The sequence below is a fragment of the Aethalodelphis obliquidens genome, unplaced genomic scaffold (genome assembly GCF_003676395.1).
Source record: "Aethalodelphis obliquidens isolate GAN/ISIS:26980383/991018 unplaced genomic scaffold, ASM367639v1 scaffold8, whole genome shotgun sequence".
Taxonomy (NCBI): Eukaryota; Metazoa; Chordata; class Mammalia; order Artiodactyla; family Delphinidae; genus Aethalodelphis; species Aethalodelphis obliquidens.
The window spans coordinates 42,999,791-43,018,939 of NW_020837952.1; the positions used below are offsets into that span (position 1 = coordinate 42,999,791).

The 19,149-nt window shown below is 38.5% G+C and overlaps 1 protein-coding gene across 5 annotated transcripts in view; it reads right to left on the reverse strand.

The window, feature by feature from the left end:
- ANKS1B (ankyrin repeat and sterile alpha motif domain containing 1B) overlaps window positions 1-19,149 on the reverse strand; it is a 1,179,755-nt gene that overhangs the window by 624,004 nt on the left and 536,602 nt on the right. The window lies entirely within an intron of this gene.

Here is a 19,149-nt window from a genome sequence, read left to right on the forward strand (position 1 = left end):
ACAACTAATGTCCCTGTAGAACAAATTTAGACAAATGGAAATATACAATGGCCTATGAAGTAAAATGAAAATAACAAAGGGATACAGCTTTTCCAGCAAGGAAAAAAGAAAGAATGAAAGAGAACCATTACCTTAAATGTAATGTCATGCCTGTTGGCCCCAAAGGACTTTTAAATGCTTTTATTGTGTCCTCTATTCCAGCTGATTTTGACATCTTCCCACCATATAATAACTCCAGCAGCTTTCTCTCAACATTAAAGTCTTAGATATTGTACCGGAGATTCCTATGGTTTTCTGCTCAAGCCAGGAGAGTGAGGAGAATCCTTTTCTCCTCCCATACCCTTCTCCTCTAACTTCCATAGCCAATTACAAATCCTTTAATGTCTAGATCTTAAGCATCTCACTTCTTTTCTCCCCCAGAGATACAAGCCCCAATCTAAGCTGCCATTGACTCACCCATGCCCAGTCTCACTTATTGTGTCACCCAGTCTCTAAGAGTAGCTACAGCACAGCTAGAATGAACATGGAAAGATGCAAATCAGTTATCACTCTGCTGCTTAAAACCTTAGGTGCTTTTCCCACTAGGACAACAGCAAGCTATATATGAGCCTTTGTAAGAAACTTGAAAAAAAAGAGTAACTGTTTTCTCTCTGGGATGAACAGAGAAGGAGTCAGTTTTCAGACCCCATTTCCCCACTGGCCAGACTTTTTATGTAGTGTGGAAACTGCAATGTTTTTCCCCTCGAATAAAATCCAGACTCTTTAATATGGCTTGTAGAGCCCCCTACAACATAACCTCTGCCAATCTCTATAGAGTCACCCCTGGCCATTCTTTTACTCAGGCTCTCTGATCCTGCTATCTTGGATCAGTTTCAGTCCCTTGAACACATCATGTTCTCGTTTACTTCTTTGCCAAACCTCCCACTGTTTGGAAAAACATTCTCTCCTCTCCGTCCAGATAACTCCTGCTTACTCTTTAGGTCTTGACAAAAATATTACTTCCTCACACAGGACTTGCCAGACCTCCTTGATCAGAATAAGTCTTCTTGCCACACATTCCAGAGCACCTAAATGGGCCCTTGCACGACACTCATTAGGATTTATTGAAGTTGCTGGTAAGAAGTCAGTTTCTCTGATGGACTCAGCTCAATGAAGGCAATGTCATTTGTTCCCCACTGTATCATCTGTGCACGGTAACATGTCTGATATTTAGTTGTTGCTCAAGAAATGTTTATTGACTGAATAAATAATTAAATGCATGGACAGCACATAGCACACATGAAAGGAAGCATTATTAACTAAACAAATATCTCAGTTCCTAATGATTAGCGTTTTCACAAGCCGGAATCCTTGTTGTAACATAGTGGAAAAAGTTTTGTCAAGAGATCTAGGTTCTAGGCCTGGCTCTGCCACTAACCTAGTTGTGTGACCTTAAGCAAGTTTCCTGATGCACTGTGAACCTACTTTCCTCAGCTTTAAAATGTTGATAATACAATCAGTTCTAAATATCTATCTGCAAGGTTGTCATGAGGCTCAAAGTTGGTGAGAAGGGATAATATTTATTGAGTGCCTACAATGTGCAAAATCCTATGTTAGGTATGGCCATCTGTATTATCTCAAAAGAAATGAAAAGATCACAGTTAAGTGGCAAAATAAGGACTTATGTCCAAATTTCTCTGGTTCTAAAGGCTCTGCTTTTTCTACCTTTCTCTATTTCCTTTTCTCTCTCACCATATTCCTACAATATCCATTTGATAAATTCTTCAAGTCATAGGACAAGTATTACCTAACTCTCCTAGGCAGATTTATATGCTCCCAAATCTAGGTTCATATTATAATAATATAATAACAATAGATTTTAATTTTTTCCTTAACACAACATTTTGAGGAGAGGGGGTCATGTCTTTCCATTACTGTATACCCAGTATTTTGCCTGGGTATTAGTATTTCGTAAGTACTAAATGAGTATTTGCTAAATGAATGAATGAACTTTCTCTATCTAGTAATATTAATAAATGTGATAATACAACTAATTTTTGTTTAGTGTTTATATATAGTTTTATATTTATAACCAACCAATAATTAAGGCCTTAACCACAATAGCTCATATGCTTGGGATTCCTTAGATAGTATGAACATATGACACCAGCTCTTATGTAATACTAAATATCTGGTTTTAGATAAGTATATTAAAGATAAAATTTTAAGAATAACTAATAATTGCCTGAAAGGGACTATATCAAATATAAGGTATGGGGAAATGGTTCAGGTTCACTTTGAATCTGATATTCTAGTTTTAATTTTCTGCATGGCAACCTCAGGGAGCAAATATACTGTTTGTAAATAGCAAACTATTTAGCTTAGAGGCCTTAATATATTATTTGTTGTAATTTTACCCTATTCCAGATGATTATAATTAATAGTAGAAACAAAACCCAGTTGCAAATTTATGGCCTATCAATGGTCTAGGAAATGTGCTATGGGGACTAAAATAGAACTGAAGGTTTCCTTTACATTTAGATGAAAGTTAGTACTATTTACTTAGTACTCAAATCAAGAAGAAATACAAAAATACTTTGAAGTTATGTAATATATGATATAAATCCTTCAACTAAGGCAACAGCTTGTCAAAATGCTAATCATTAGGAACTGAGAGATTTGTTTAGTTAATAATGCTTCCTTTCACGTGTGCTATGTGCTTTCCAGAAGGAAATCTGAAATCTATTATTAGCTTTACATAGTCACTCTTGATTATCTGAGTTAATAAAGAGAACACAGACATCTGTGCTAACCGAAAGAACACAGATATACAATAGACATGTTTCAGATCTATAACAGTGGATAATATAAAAATTATATCATTGACTGTGGAATAAATGTTGCTTCTTTGTAGCATACTTGTCTTCCTACTTTACTAGTTTTTCTAAGTAAAAAGAACTACGTCATGGAAAATTCACACACACATATAAATGAGAGTTCACTCTAGATTCTGTGAACTGTTTGCCAGAGGTTAGAATTCTGTCATTGGTAGTCAGTTTGCCTATTGGATTTTGATCACCACTAATATGTTGAAAGTTCTCATTTTCTTCAAGACTCTAGGTCCTAATACAATATTCTCAGTCTCACACATGGCTAATGCAGAAACTAACAAAAGCAGTGGTAAAGAAAAAGTCAGTTTGGAGAAAGAAAAAAAAAGCCATACTATATATTGCTTTGACTTTGTGAAAGAACAGGGATCACTAAAGTTTTTACTGTTGTTTTAAAAATTAAGCTTTAGACATTGGTTCACTAAAATAAAAAGGAGAAGGAAATTAGAAATTAGTGCACATTATCAGATACATTGCTTTCTAGAGTGATAATAATGATTTTGACAATGCCAGGTCAACTACTTTATAATTAGCCACAAAAAATGAATAGCCACCCAATGTAAATAACTGCCGTCTTTCCATCTGTGAAATCAGATCAATTATGCAAAAAAAATTTACATTAAAAATGACATTTCTCTCTGAGGCATTTTCATGAAGTAACCAACGAAAGGTGGGCTCCGTGGCTCAGAAGAAAGCAATGTAGTTAAGAGAAAAGCTAGTCTGGCCTTACTGTATAGATAGAAATAGGCACATAGTAGGTGGTAGAATTCCAACAAAGCAAATATTCATCCAATTATTCAATCATTTACCATTTATTGAGCATCTATTGTAAGTCAGTCACTACGAGAAGCACTGGGGATTCACCTTATCTGAGACATGGTCCCTGCATTTAAGGAGCTCACAGACATGTAAACAAATACTTTTGTATAAAATATCTAATAGTAGAGGTATGTGAAGAGTGCTAAGGGGGCACATGGAATAAAGAATTGTTGGAATTAGAGAAGGCTTCACAAAGGTGGTTACCCTTAGCCAAATTCCACACACGTTTACCAGGTAGATTAGATGGGAAGGCATTCCAAGCTGACAGAACAGTACATTATGAATCAAGAATCATGAACTCTAAGAACAATGTTCTTAGGAGTACACGGTATATTTGGGTAGAGGTAAATAAAAAGTTAGAGCCAAATTATCAAGGACCTTGTTGGGCAAGCTAAGGCATTTGGACATTCTGATATAGATAGTGACAAGCCATAAGAGGTTCTTAAACAGTGGAGTGGCATAATCAGGTATATGCTTGAAAAAATTAATTCTGCTAGCTTTGAGAAAAAGCCAAGTCCTGGAGAAGGAGGCCTGGTTGGGAAGCATCAATAATTTAGGGATCTCAGGTCTGCATGATCCCTAATATAGTCTCCCACCCTCTGGCTTTTGTCTTAAAATTTCACTATTAGAACTTTAGCTTTACAACTTAGTGCCTATTAAAATAAAAAATATTATTTTGGAAAAAAAAGGTATGATAGATAATGCCTACATGCATTAATTGAGCTGGGCTTCAGGATGTAGGATAAAGGAGACAATTTTCCAATTCTTCACTTTCAATCACGTCTCAAATCACACTGAGAGCAAGGGACTAGTGCTGTTCAGGGGAGGTTTCTTGAGATAAGGCAGATGGAGAAAGAGTCTTTCTTGCTCCCAAATCAAGGGATCATTGGACATTGCATTCAGTTTCTATCTCTGCATAATGAATCACAACAAACAATGGCTTACAGCAACATACATCTACCATCTCACAGTTTACATGAATCAGGTGTCTGGGCAAGGCTTAGCTGGGTCCTCTGCACAGGGCCTCACCAGGCTGCAATCCAGGTATTGGCCAGGGCTGCGATCTTATCTGAGGCTCAGGGTGCAGCTGCAGTACTCACAATGATTTACTTCTCCAAAGCCAGCCATGGAGACAGAGAGAGAGAGTCTGCTGCTTATAAGTTGCTAACCTCTAGACGCCCTCTTAAAGGGATCACCTGATTAGTTCAAGCCCATCAAAGATAAAATCCCTTCTGAGTAACTTAAAATGATCAGTGACCTTAATTTCATCTTTAAAATCGCTTCATCTTTGCCATAAAACATACTGTAACTATGAAAGTGATACCTCATCACCTTTGCCATTGGCAAGTAGCAAGTTACAGGTCCCACACACACTCAAAGGAGGGGCATCACAAAAATGTATGGATACAGGGAGGAGGAGATGAGAACCATGGGGCCATCTTAGAATTCTGCCTATCACAGATGCCAAGAGTCAGGTAGAAGAGTTGAGATCACTACAGCCTAGAACAAGGAAGGCAGGAAAAATCTGGTCTATTAAGTAGGTAGGAAGTTACCTAGGAGAACATCTGGAAAAAGTTCTGCCATGGGCTGGCTCACTATGGCAAGACACATGAGAGAAGTCTGCGTTTAAGGGGTTGGGGCCCACATAGACACACAGGGCACCAGTCAACATAGACAGGTGCGGAGAAAAAAGGGGAAAATGTTCTCCCAAAAGTAGACTGTAGAGATAAAGATGGGAATAGAGAAAAAGGTTTAGCAGTTTGGAAACTGTTTTTAACAGGGGGTAGAGAGGGGATTTCTCCATAGCATGACCTGGAAGTACCAAGGCTTTCCCCTCTATTAAAAAAAAGTTACTACCAGCTTTTCTCCTACCGTTTTACTTTTAGCTGCAATGATCATACACATATCACACAAATATAACTGATAGCAAGGAGAGTTTTTCAAGAGATATAAAACTATCAGCAAACTAAAGTAGACAAGAAAATTAGAGAGAAGATATATGCAGCACTGAATTTGAATTACAAAGAAAATTCTAGCTAACAAAGAAGTTATATTTTCACATGAATTAACAGAAGGTAAAGCAAGAGAAGACTGAGTTAATAAAAATTAAATTGTTAAAAAAAGACTTTCAACACAAGAACTTTCTGGAACACTTGCTTTCTTACCTCTGCTGTAATGTTGGATGAATGAGCACTTGTAGAAGTCTGACTCTCCCCAGCAGTGACACAACTTCTAGCTTTCCCTGCCCTCCCACCCCAGGACATATAAAACCGGGGCATAGAATAAACAAAAATTCCAACTCTGCTCATCAGCAGGTTGACCTGCTTGTTCCAAGCAACTTTGTAGATTTAAGATTCTGGTTGCCTGCCTGGACTCTTGCCACCTGGCTGCTCTTTGTTTGTACTGAATTCTCAGAGTCTAGGCTCTACTTACTGCTTAGACTGTAATAACAGCAATACAAATAATAATAATGTCCACATTTATTAAGCATTTCTGAAGCTACATTAATTCCTCTTTGTCTCTCAGAGCCCAACTCTCCCATGGCAAAGCTCTGCAGACCGCCAGATGAGATCAATCTCCCTCTTAGATACTCTCTCAGCACCCTGAACTTTCTCATAATGCAATGTACTGAGTGAATATATTTATTTAATGCTGCCCAAATAAACCAATAGTCTCATTTCAACTACTTTCACTCAGAATAACAAGTTCTCACCTGATTGTATGCACTAACTAAACCACATTACTCCAACAGCTAACTATATATTCTCATATTTTTAAGTATTGGAAAAGTCAATATTTTCTTTCTTTGTCAAGCATCAACTAACCTATATCTGCCTTCTGTGTGATGTGCAATGTGCACAGAAAGGCACTGTTGAAAAGTCATGTGATATTAGATGGGAAACAGGAAAAAGGAAAGCATAGGAGAGGCATTTCATGAATTATCAAGAACTAAGAATATATTTTATTATTACACAGATATGGTTTTTCTTTTGGCTACCTAAAATCCTGGTCTACTTAAAGCACTGAATTTAACTATCAATAATTCAGATAATTTGTTTAATGCACATTTTTAAGGAAATAAACCTTGAAGATGTAAGTACCCATTACTCTCACTAACTCTTAACCCTTCCTCCATATCAGCCCATCCTGAATCTCAGCTTGGAGCTCAAAGATCATCTCAGCAGCCCAGCTTTGGCCATCATGTTGGCTGGAGGCCAAAGATTTCCTCACCTGCCTGTGTCCAGTGGCTGCTGGAATAACATTATCTCAGCTTCAGGAGGTCTATTTCCATTCCATGTGAGCTAATTAAAAGGAAGGCCTTCGTTTGCCTCTCTGGCAATCCCTGAGCAGCATGAAAGGTCTATACCACCTTCTCCATTCTAATTTTAGTTCTCCTCAAACGTTTCTTCTCCCTTGCAGAAGAGCATCTTATGCTGCTGTGCACTTAAAGCTTTTGTTTTCGCTATTTCTCTCATTTGGAAAGAAACACTTTTCCACTTCACTCTTTTTACATTTCCTCCCTCCCATCAGTTTTCTCCAGAAAAAGGTGATGGTTTGAAACTACTAACAAAACTGGATATAATTAGTTACCCAGGGTAGTTAACTTCCTTAGCAGAGGCCCAAAGGTGCCAGCCCACAAAATTCTTCATCTACACAGAGCTTTCTGGAAACAACCTTCCATAAAGAGGAAGCATGTTTTATTACTGGTGAGTCTCAGCTACTTTTCTCCCAGTAATTCATAACACACCTGTCCATGACAATTTCACTGAGGAACTCAGCACTCATAGGTCATTCACAGTGGTCTAAGGCACTGTTTCTCAATCTTTTGTGACTGATACCCTTTACTTTTGATAAACATAAAATTATCACATAGTTTCCTCCCTCTATGTCTTACCCCACTGAAAAATCACTGTCTTAACTATGTACTCAGCTTACCTACTTGTATATCCAATGGCGTTTCATATCCATAACTAAGCTTCCTCATCATAATACCAAATCCATCCTTCCAAAGGTCAAGAGAGCCACAACTCCTTTGAGTCATACCTTCGGTCACTTTCATTTTCTCATACCCTACATCAAATCCATCCAAAAAATATGTTGGTTCTACCTTTAAAATAGAACCAAATTTCCACCACTTCTTACTACCTCTGTTTTTAAAAAAAAACTGTTGAGGGAAGAGAACACTTTGGCAACAATTAGGGGTCCCCAAGAGATTGAAGTACCTTATCACATGGGCTCTCAGTCATTAAAAAGTTTTACACAAGAAGATGCATGGTGGTCAAGAGCCCAGAGCTCCCTGAAGGAGTGATCTTGAATGGAACACCACTCTCAGGGGGCCCTTGGCAGCCAGGGAACAATCTGAGAGGTCTTGGCACTTCAAGGAAAATTGAGACAAAGTATAGGAGAGGTAAACTCAGGTAAAGTTCATCTATATCACAATTTGTTAAATAAATGGAAATATTTATTTAAATAAGATGAACAGAGATCAATGTAGAAATACAGTTCTTTATATCAAATATTTCTTCTAAAAAATGTACTGACTTAACTACAGTATTAAGGCTATTCTGTGTGGGGAGAGGCTAATTCAGCTGCTTACTCCCATGGCTTTAAGACTGTGATTGCTAATAATTATAACTATTCCTGGTTTCATGTGGATCCCACTCTCTGAATCCATCTCCTATCATCCAAGCCCACGTCTTTGGTACCTTGACTCCAGCAATCCTTTGACCTCACTGGAATCTCCAATCCAATTATCCTATGGATTTTTCACGGTTACTTGCTCTCTTGTTGTCCTCTTTCTCCTACTTCCCCATCTTCAATCCTATGGTCAAACATTATTCTCACTGCATTAATATTTCCTAGTCCTTCAATCACTTCAAAATACTCAATGAGCAAAACCACAACCTATGTAAAATTCACCTCTCCCACATGCTCTGCACGTGTGCCCTTCAATCTGAACTAGGCTGCAGAAAAAGACAGAACCACATTGGCTAATCTAACGTTAAGTTCAACCTGAACTTTAAATGGGCCCTTAATGCTGCCAGGCAATCATACCATACCCCATTTGTCCATTCACTCTCTCTTTCTCCTTGAACAACTCCTTTATCCCCTCTTCTCTCTCCTCAACCTCCACATCTCCTCCTCCATCTTCATTCTCAACTGATGTTGCTGCTTTATACTTCATAAAGAACATGTAAACTATCAAAAGATCTTCCACAGACTCTCACCACAATGAATCCTTTTCCAGCATTTGCACCCATGTTGGAAACATCCTGTGTTTCCAGACCCATCATTCCCCATGCTCCTATCTAAAGACCATCTCTTCTCTTGGTTAAAAGAACCCATCCTCTTTTTCTCCTCTTTCATCTTATTTCTCCTTTTTTTAAAAAAAATTTATTTTATTTTAATTTTTTTTATTTCTCCTATGAAGAGATCCCTTAAAAAGGTAGTTTATATTTGCACTAAGTTCTCTCCTCCCATTCTTTCCTAAATGCATTATGTTGGGCTTTTGCCCCATTAATTCCAAAAAAATTGCTCCTGTCAAGGCCAGCAGTGACCTCCACATTGTTAAATCACTAGTCAATTCTAACTTAGTGCTAATCCTACTCAACTTATCAGCTACATTTGACAGAGTTGATCATTCCCTCCTTTTATTTTTTAACATCTTTATTAGAGTATAATTACTTTACAATGGTGTGTTAGTTTCTGCTTTATAACAAAGTGAATCAGCTATACATATACATATACATATATCCCCATATCTCCTCCCTCTTGCATCTCCCTCCCACCGGCCCTACCCCACACCTATAGATGGACACAAAGCACCGAACTGATCTCCCTGTGCTATGCGGCTGCTTCCCACTAGCTATGTATTTTACATTTGGTAGTGTATATGTGTCCATGCCACTCTCTCACGTTTGTCCCAGCTTACTCTTCCCCCTCCCTGTGTCCTCAAGTCCATTCTCTACGTCTGTGTCTCTCTTCCTGTCCTGCCCCTAGGTTCATCAGAACCTTTTTTTTTTTAGATTCCTTATATATGTGTTAGCATACAGAATTTGTTTTCTCTTTCTGACTTACTTCACTCCATATAACAGTGTCTAGGTCCACCCACCTCCATACAAACAACTCAATTTCATTTCTTTATATGGCTGAGTAATATTCCAGTGCATATATGTGACACATCTTCTTCACCCATTCATCTCTTGATGGACATTTAGGTTGCTTCCATGTCCTGGCTATTGTAAATAGAGCTGCAGTGAACATTGTGGTACATGACTCTTTTTGAACTATGGTTTACTCAGGGTATATGCCCAGTAATGAGATTGCTGGGTCGTATGGTAGTTCTATTTTTAGTTTTATAAGGAACCTCCGTACTGTTCTCCATTGTGGCTGTATCAATTTACATTCCCACAAACAGGGCAAGAGGGTTCCCTTTTCTCAACACCCTCTCCAGAATTTATTGTTTATAGATTTTTTGATGATGGCCATTCTGACTGGTATGAAGTAATACCTCATTGCAGTTTTGATTTGCATTTCTCCAATGATTAGTGGTGTTGAGGATCCTTTCATGTGTTTGTTGGCAATCTGTATATCCTCTTTGGAGAAATGTCTATTTAGGTCTGCTCAATTTTGGATTCAGCTGTTTGTTTTTTTGATGTTGAGCTGCATGAGCTGCTTGTATATTTTGGAGATTACTCCTTTGTTCTTTGCTTCATTTGCAAATATTTTCTCCCATTTTGAGGGTTGTCTTTTCGTCTTGTTTGTGGTTTCCTTTGCTGAGCAAAAGCTTTTAAGTTTCATTAGGTCCCATCTGCTTATTTTTGTTTTTACTTGCATTTCTCTAGGAAGTGGGTCAAAAAAGATCTTGCTGTGATTTATGTCATAGAGTATTCTGCTTATGTTTTCCTCTAAGAGTTTTATAGTGTCTGGCTTTACATTAATGTCTTTAATCCATTTTGAGTTATTTTTGTCTATGGTGTTACAAAGTGTTCTAACTTCATTATTTTACATGTAGTTGTCCCGTTTTCCCAGCACCACTTATTGAAGAGACTGTCTTTTCTCCATTGTATATTCTTGCTCCTTTATCAAAGATAAGGTGACCATATGTGTGTGGGTTTATCTCTCGGCTTTCTATCCTGTTCCATTGATCTATATTTCTGTTTGCATGCCAGTACCATACTGTCTTGATTACTGTAGCTTTGTAATGCAGTCTGAAGTCAGGGAGCCTGATTCCTCCAGCTCCGTTTTTTTTTTTTTCCCTCAAGATTGCTTTGGCTATTTGGGGTCTTTTGTGTTTCCATACAAATTGTGAAATATTTTGTTCTAGTTATGTGAAAAATGCCATTGGTAGTTTGATAGGGATTGCATTGAACCTGTAGATTGCTGTGGGTAGTAGAGTCATTTTCAGAGTGTTGATTCTTCCAGTCCGAGAACATGGTATATCTCTCCATCTGTTTGTATCATCTTTAATTTCTTTCTTCAGTGTCTTATAGTTTTCTGCATACAGGTCTTTTGTCCCTTCAGGTAGGTTTCTTCCAAAGCAGTTTATTCTTTTTGTTGCAATTGAAAAGGGGAGTGTTTCCTTAATTTCTCTTTCAGATATTTCATCATTAGTGTATAGGAATGCAAGAGAGTTCTGTGCATTAACTTTGTAGCCTGCTACTTTACCAAATTCATTGATTGGCTCTAGTAGTTTTCTGGTAGCGTCTTTAGGATTCTCTATGTATAGTATCATGTCATCTGAAAACAGTGACAGCTTTACTTCTTCTTTTCTGATTTGGATTCCTTTTATTTCTTTTTCTTCTCTGATTGCTGTGGCTAAAATTTCCAAAACTATTTTGAATAATAGTGGAGAGAGTGGGCAACCCTGTCATCTTCCTGATCTCAGGGGAAATGGTTTCAGTTTTTCACCATTGAGAATGATGTTGGCTGTGGGTTTGTCATATATGGCCTTTATTATGTTGAGGTAAGTTCCCTCTATGTCTACTTTCCAGAGGGTTTTAATCATAAATTGGTGTTAAATTTTGTCAAAAGCTTTTTCTGCATCTATTGAGATGATCATATGGTTTTTCTCCTTCAATTTGTTAATATGGTGTATCACATTGATTTATTTGCATATATTGAAGAATCCTTGCTTTCCTGGGATAAACCCCACTTGATCATGGTGTATGATCCTTTTAATGTGCTGTTGGATTCTGTTTGCTAGTATTTTGTTGAGGTTTTTTGCATCTATGTTCGGCAGTGATATTGGCCTGTAGTTTTCTTTCTTTGTGACATCTTTGTCTGGTTTTGGTATCAGGGTGATGGTAGCCTCGTAGAACGTGTTTGGGAGTGTTCATCCACCTGTTATATTTTGGAAGAATCTGAGAAGGATAGGTGTTAGTTCTTCTGTAAATGTTTGATAGAATTCCCCTTGAAGCCATCTGGTCCTGGGCTTTTGTTTGTTGGAAGATTTTTAATCACAGTTTCCATTTCAGTGCTTGTGATTGGTCTCTTTATATTTTCTATTTCTTCCTGGTTCAGTCTCAGATGGTTGTGCTTTTCTAAGAATTTGTCCATTTTTTCCAGGTTGTCCATTTTATTGGCATATAGTTGCTTGTAGTAATCTCTCCTGATCCTTTGTATTTCTGCAGTGTCAGTTGTTACTTCTCCTTTTTCATTTGTAATTCTACTGATTTGAGTCTTCTCCCTTTTTTTCTTGATGAGTCTGACTAATGGTTTATCAAATTTATTTATCTTCTCAAAAAACCAGCTTTTAGTTTTATTGATCTTTGTGTCATTTCCTTCATTTCTTTTTCTTTTATTTCTGATTTGACCTTTATGATTTCTTTCCTTCTGCTAACTTTGGGTTTTTCTGTTCTTCTTTTTCCAATTGCTGTAGGTATAAGGTTAGGTTGTTTGAGAGGTTTCTTGTTTCTTGACATAGGATTGTATGGCTATAAACTTCCCTCTTAGGACTGCTTTTGCTGTATTCCATAAGTTTTGGGTCACTGTGTTTTCATTGTCATTTGTTACTAGGTATTTTTGATTTCCTCTTTGACTTCTTCAGTTATCTCTCAGTTATTTAGCAGTGTATTGTTTAGCCTCCATGTGTTTGTATTTTTTACAGGTTTTTTTTCAGTAATTGACATCTAGTCTCATAGCGTTGTGGTCAGAAAAGATACTTGGTACGATTTCAATTTTCTTAAAATTACCAAGGCTTGATTTGTGACCCAAATATGATCTACCCTGGAGAATGTTCCATGAGCACTTGAGAAAAATGTGTATTCTGTTGTTTTTGGATGGAATGTCCTATAAATATCAATTAAGTCCATCTTGTTTAATGTATCATTAAAGCTTGTATTTCCTTATTTATTTTCATTTTGAATGATCTGTCCATTGGTGAAAGTGGGGTGTTAAAGTCCCCTACTATGACTGTGTTACTGTCAATTTCCCCTTTTATGGCTGTTATCATTTGCCTTATGCATCGAGGTGCTCCAATTTTGGGTGCATAAATATTTACAATTGTTATATCTTCTTCTTGGATTGATCTCTTGATCATTATGTAGTGTCCTTCTTTGCCTCTTGTTATAATCTTTATTTTAAAGTCTATTTTGTCTGATATGAGAATTGCTACTCCAGCTTTCTTTTCATTTCCATTTGCATGGAATATCTTGTTCCATCCCCTCAGTTTTAGTCTGTATGTGTCCCTAGGTCTGAAGTGGGTCTCTTACAGACAGCGTGTATACATGTCTTGTTTTGGTATCCATTCATCCAGTCTGTGTCTTCTGGTTGGAGCATTTAATCCACTTACATTTAAGGTAATTATCAATAATGTACGTTCCGATTATCATTTTCTTAACTGTTTTGGGTTTGTTATTGTAGGTCATTTCCTTCTCTTGTGTTTCCTGCCTAGAGAAGTTCATTTAGCATTTGTTGTAATGGTGGTTTGGTGGTGCTGAATTCTCTTAGCTTTTGCTTGTCTGTAAAGGTTTTAATGTCTCCGTCGAATCTGAATGAGATCATTGCTGGGCAGAGTAATCTTGGTTGTAGGTCTTTCCCTTTCATCACTTTAAATATGTCCTGCCACTCCCTTCTGGCTTGCAGAGTTTCTGCTGAAAGATCAGCTGTTAACTTTATGGGGATTCCATTGTATGTTATTTGTTAATTTTTCCTTGCTGCTTTTAATATTTTTTCTTTGTATTTAATTTTTGATTGTTTGATTAATGTGTCTTGGTGTGTTTCTCCTTGGATTTATCCTGTATGGGACTTGCTGCACTTCCTGGACTTGATTGACTGTTTCCTTTCCCATATTAGGGAAGTTTTCAACTCTAATCTCTTCAAATATTTTCTCAGTCCTTTTCTTTTTCTCTTCTTTTTCTGGAACCCCTATAATTCAAATGTTGGTGCATTTAATGTTGTCTCAGAGGTCTCTGAGATTGTCGTCAATTCTTTTCATTCTTTTCTCTTTATTCTGCTCTGCAGTAGTTATTTCCACTATTTTATCTTTCAGGTCATTTATCTGTTCTTCTGTCTGTTATTCTGCTATTGATTCCTTTTAGAGAACTTTTAATTTCATTTATTGTGTTGTTCATCATTGTTTGTTTGCTCTTTAGTTCTTCTAGGCCCTTGTTAAACGTTTCTTGTATTTTCTCCATTCTATTTCCAAGATTTTGGATCATCTTTACTATCATTATTCTGAATTCTTTTCCAGGTAGACTGTCTATCCTCTTCATTTTTTTGGTCTGGTGGTTGTTGCCTTGCTCCTTCATCTGCTGTGTGTTTCTTTGTCTTCTCATTTTGCTTCACTTACTGTGTTTGGGGTCTCCTTTTCGCAGGCTGCAGGTTTGTAGTTCCTATTGTTTTTGGTGTGTGCCCCCAGTGGGTAGGGTTGGTTCAGTGGGTTGTGTAGGCTTCCTGGTAGAGGGTACTGGTGCTTGTGTTCTGGTGGATGAGGCTGGAGCTTGTCTTTCTGGTGGGCAGGACTGCATCTGGTGGTATATTTTTGGGTGTCTGTGAACTTCGTATGATTTTAGGCAGCCTCTCTGCTAATGGGTGGGGTTGAGTTCCTGTCTTGCTAGTTGATTGGCATAGGGTGTCCAGCACTGTAGGTTGCTGGTCGTTGAGTGGATCTGGGTGTTAGTATTGAGATGGAGATCTCTGGGAGAGTTTTTGCCATTTGGTATTATGTGGAGCCAGGAGGTCTCTGGTGGAGCAATGTCCTGAACTCGGCTTTCCCACCTCAGAGGCTCAGGACTGTCACCCACCTGGAGCACCAAGACCCTCTCAGCCACATGGCTCAGAAGAAAAGGGAGAAAAAAAATGAAAGAAAGAAAGGAAGAGAGAGAGAGAGAGAGGGAGGGAAGGAGCGAGGGAGGGAGGGAGGAAGGAAGGAAGGGAGAAAGAAAGAAAGAAAGAAAAGAAAAGAAAATAAAGTCATTAAAAAAATTATTAAAAATAAAAAATTAAAAAAAGAAAGAATAGAGCAACCAAACCAAAAAACAAAGCTACCAATGATAACAGGCATTAAAAGCTATACAAAAAAAAAAAAGAATAAAAACTGGACAGACAGAACCCTAGGACAAAAGGTAAAGCAAAGCTATACAGACAAAATCACACAAAGAAGCATACACATACATTCTCACAAAAGAGAAAAAGGAAAAAATATAAATACATATAAAATAGGGCTTCCCTGGTGGCACAGTGGTTGAGAGTCTGCCTGCCACTGCAGTGGACACGGGTTCATGCCCTGGTCTGGGAAGATTCCACATGCCGCGGAGCGGCTGGGCCCGTGAGCCATGGCCTCTGAGCCTGCGCGTCCAGAGCCTGTGCTCCGCAACGGGAGAGGCCACAACAGTGAGAGGCCCACGTGCCGCAAAAGAAATAAATAAATTAAAATAAAATAAAATAAAAAGGAAGAGAGCAACCAAATCAATAAACAAACCTACCAATGATAATAAACTCTAAATACTAAACTAAGATAAACACAAAACTAGAAACAAATTAGACATAGAAAGCAAACCCCAAGTCTACAGTTGCTCCCAAAGTCCACCGCCTCAGTTTTGGGATGATTCATTGTCTATTCAGGTATTCCACAGGTGCAGGGTACATCAAGTTGATTGTGGAGATTTAATCCGCTGCTCCTGAGGCTGCTGGGAGAGATTTCCCTTTCTCTTCTTTGTTCGCACAGCTCCTGGGGTTCAGCTTTGGATTTGGCCTCACCTCTGCATGTATGTCGCCTGAGGGCGTCTGTTCCCCACCGAGACAGGAAGGGGTTAAAGTAGCAGCTGATTAGGGGGCTCTGGTTCAGTGAGGCCAGGGGGAGGGAGGGGTATGGAATGCAGGTCAAGCCTGTGGCAGCAGTGGCCAGTGTGACGTTGCAACAGCCTGAGGCACACCATGTGTTCTCCTGGGAAAGCTGTCCCTGGATCACGGGACCCTGGCAGTGGGGGGCTGCACAGGCTCCCAGGAGGGGAGGTGTGGATAGTGACCTGTGCTTGCACACAGGATTCTTGGTGGCTGCAGCAGCAGCGTTAGCGTTTCATGCCTGTGTCTGATGTCCGTGCTGATAGCCGTGGCTGGTGCCTGTCTCTGGAGCTCGTTTAGGCGGTGTCCTGAATCTCCTCTTCTCACGCACCCCAAAACAATGTTCTCCTGACTCTTACGAAGTTACAACTTTTTCCTGGACCCCCTCCCGCTAGCTGTGGCACACAAGCTCCCTTCAGGCTGTGTTCATGCAGCCAACCCCAGTCCTCTCCCTGGGATCTGACCTCTGAAGCCCGAGCCTCAGCTCCCAGCCCCCACCCGCCCCAGCAGGTGAACAGACAAGCCTCTTAGGCTGGTGAGTGCTGGTCGGCACTGATTCTCTCTGCAGGAATCTCTCCACTTTGCCTTCTTCACCCCTGTTGCTGTTTTCTCCTCCATGGCTCCAAAGATTCCCCCCAACCCACTCCCTGTTTCCACCAGTGAAGGGGCTTCCTAGTGTGTGGAAACTTTTCCGCCTTCACAGCTCCCTCCCACTGGTGCAGGTCTGTGCCTATTCTTTTGTCTCTGTTTTTCCTTTTTTCTTTTGCCCTACCCACGTATGTGGGGAGTTTCTTGCCTTTTGGGAAGTCTGAGGTCTTCTTCCAGGCTTCAGTAGGTGTTCTGTAGGTGTTGATCCACATGTAGATGTATTTTTGATGTATTTGTGGGGAGGAAGGTGATCTCCACGTCTTACTCCTCTGCCACGTTGAATGTCCCTTCCCATTCCCTCCTTCTTAATAACTTACGTCATCTAAATTCATAACACAGCACTCACCAGAAGATGTCCTCCTACCTTGTTCCTTCTCACACTCCTTTGCTGTTGTCGTCTTTTATCACCTCTTTCATCAAGCTCAGGTTTCAGTCGTCTATCTACACTTACTCCATATCATCTATGTAATGATAATGTTCACATTTTTTGTCTTCAGACTGAAACTTCAGCTGCCTACTTGACACAGCTATTCAGATATCTAATAGGTATCTCAAACTTAAAATGAACTCCTGGTAGAAAAGGAGTTCATTCCCACCTAAACTGTTGGTGGGGAATCCAAGTTGGTACAGCCACTATGGAGAACTATATGGAGGTTCCTCAGAAAACAAAAAATAGTTACCATATGATCCAACAATCCCACTCCTGGGCATACATCCAGACAAAACTCTAATTCAAAAAGATACATGCACCCCTATGTTCATAGCAGCACTATTCACAATAGCCAAGACATGCATAAAACCAAAATATCCATCAACAGATGAATGGATAAAGAAGATGTGATACTTATATACCACAGAATACTACTCAGCCATAAAAAAGAACAAAATAATGCCATTTGCAGGAACAGGGATGCAAATAGAGATTATCATACTAAGTGAAGTAAGTCAGAAAGAGAAAGATAAATACCATATGATATCATTTATATGTGGAATCTAAAATATGACACAAATGAACCTATCTATGAAACACAAACAGATTCACGGACATAGAAAACAGACTTGTGACTGCCAAGGTAGAGGGAGTTTGGCAGGGGAAGGGATGGGGTGGGAGGTTAATTTTAGTACATGTAAGCTATTATATATAGAATAGATAAGCAACAAGGTCCTACTGTATACCACAGAGAACTATATTCAATATCCTATGATAAACCATAATGGAGAAGAAAATATAAAAAAAGAATGAATCACTTTGCTATACAGCAGAAATTAACACAACATTGTAAATCAACTATACTTCAATTTTAAAAAATGAACTGGTATTTCTCCCTGTTCACAAAATCTGCTCTTCCCAGGACCTGTCTCATGTTAGATGACAGTAAAAACCATTTTTACAATTGTTTAGGACAAAAATCTTGCAGTTTTCCTTAATTCTTCTCTTTATCTCATGCACTATATCTACTCTATCATGAAATCCTATAGGCTCAATCTTAAAAAATACATAAAACATCCCTCAATTTCTCTCCACCTCCACTGCTTCACCTTTGACCTGAGCTGACTGACTTCCTCTCTCATCTTAATGCAATGCTACAATAACCTCCTACTGGTCTTCCTGCTTTCACACTTATCCTCCTTCTCCAGTCCATTCTCAACACAAGATTTGAAGTAATTTTCATAAAACAGAAGTTACATCAAGTCACTCTACTGAAAGACCTGAAATTACTCCCCATTTCACTCTGAGTAAAAGCCAAAGTTCTTAAAATGGCCTATGTTAGGTCCTACATGACCCATCCCTCTCTTCCTTCTCATCTAAAAACATTCCATATTTCAAAGAATAGTAGTCAGATTTGACTCATCTGCTTAAGCAATAAACTTTAGGGCTTTCCTTGAACTTTTCTTCCTCACCATCACACCTCTGATCAGTTGCCATGACCTGTTGATTACTCTTTCCTTGTATCTCTCAAATCCATTTATATTTTCCATTGCTGCTCCCTACCTCCCTACCTCCAATCTCATCTCAACTCAAATCTATCTGCTACATATTAATACTAAGGTGATGTTTCTAGTTAAATGCTAACCCATTCATATCATCCAAGTCTGTCTACCTCCAAAGGTCTCCCCCTTTACCCATCTTTTTCTGATGATTCTTAAGTGATACTTAGATTGCATAATATGTTGCCTAACAAGTAGGAAGCTTTAATTATAATTCAGGCTACTTTTGAAATGGCTCTCTGTTATAATAAATTCATTGGGTCACTTATTCGAAGTGTTTTGCAGCATACAATTCGCTTGTGAGGTGTTATGTATTAGTCTTTGTTCTATTAATACTTGACATTTTTATAAAGATTAATTTTTTGTGCATGCAATCATTTATAAAATAAACAGTAGATTTACCCATTAATTTAGATTATACTTTTAAGTCAAGAAAAAGTCAGCCACCTTGGCATGAGTACAGATGTACAGTAGGCTCTTCTTATCTTAAAACTACTACAGATTTCAAACAAAATAATATTAAAGAAGCAAAAAGAATATT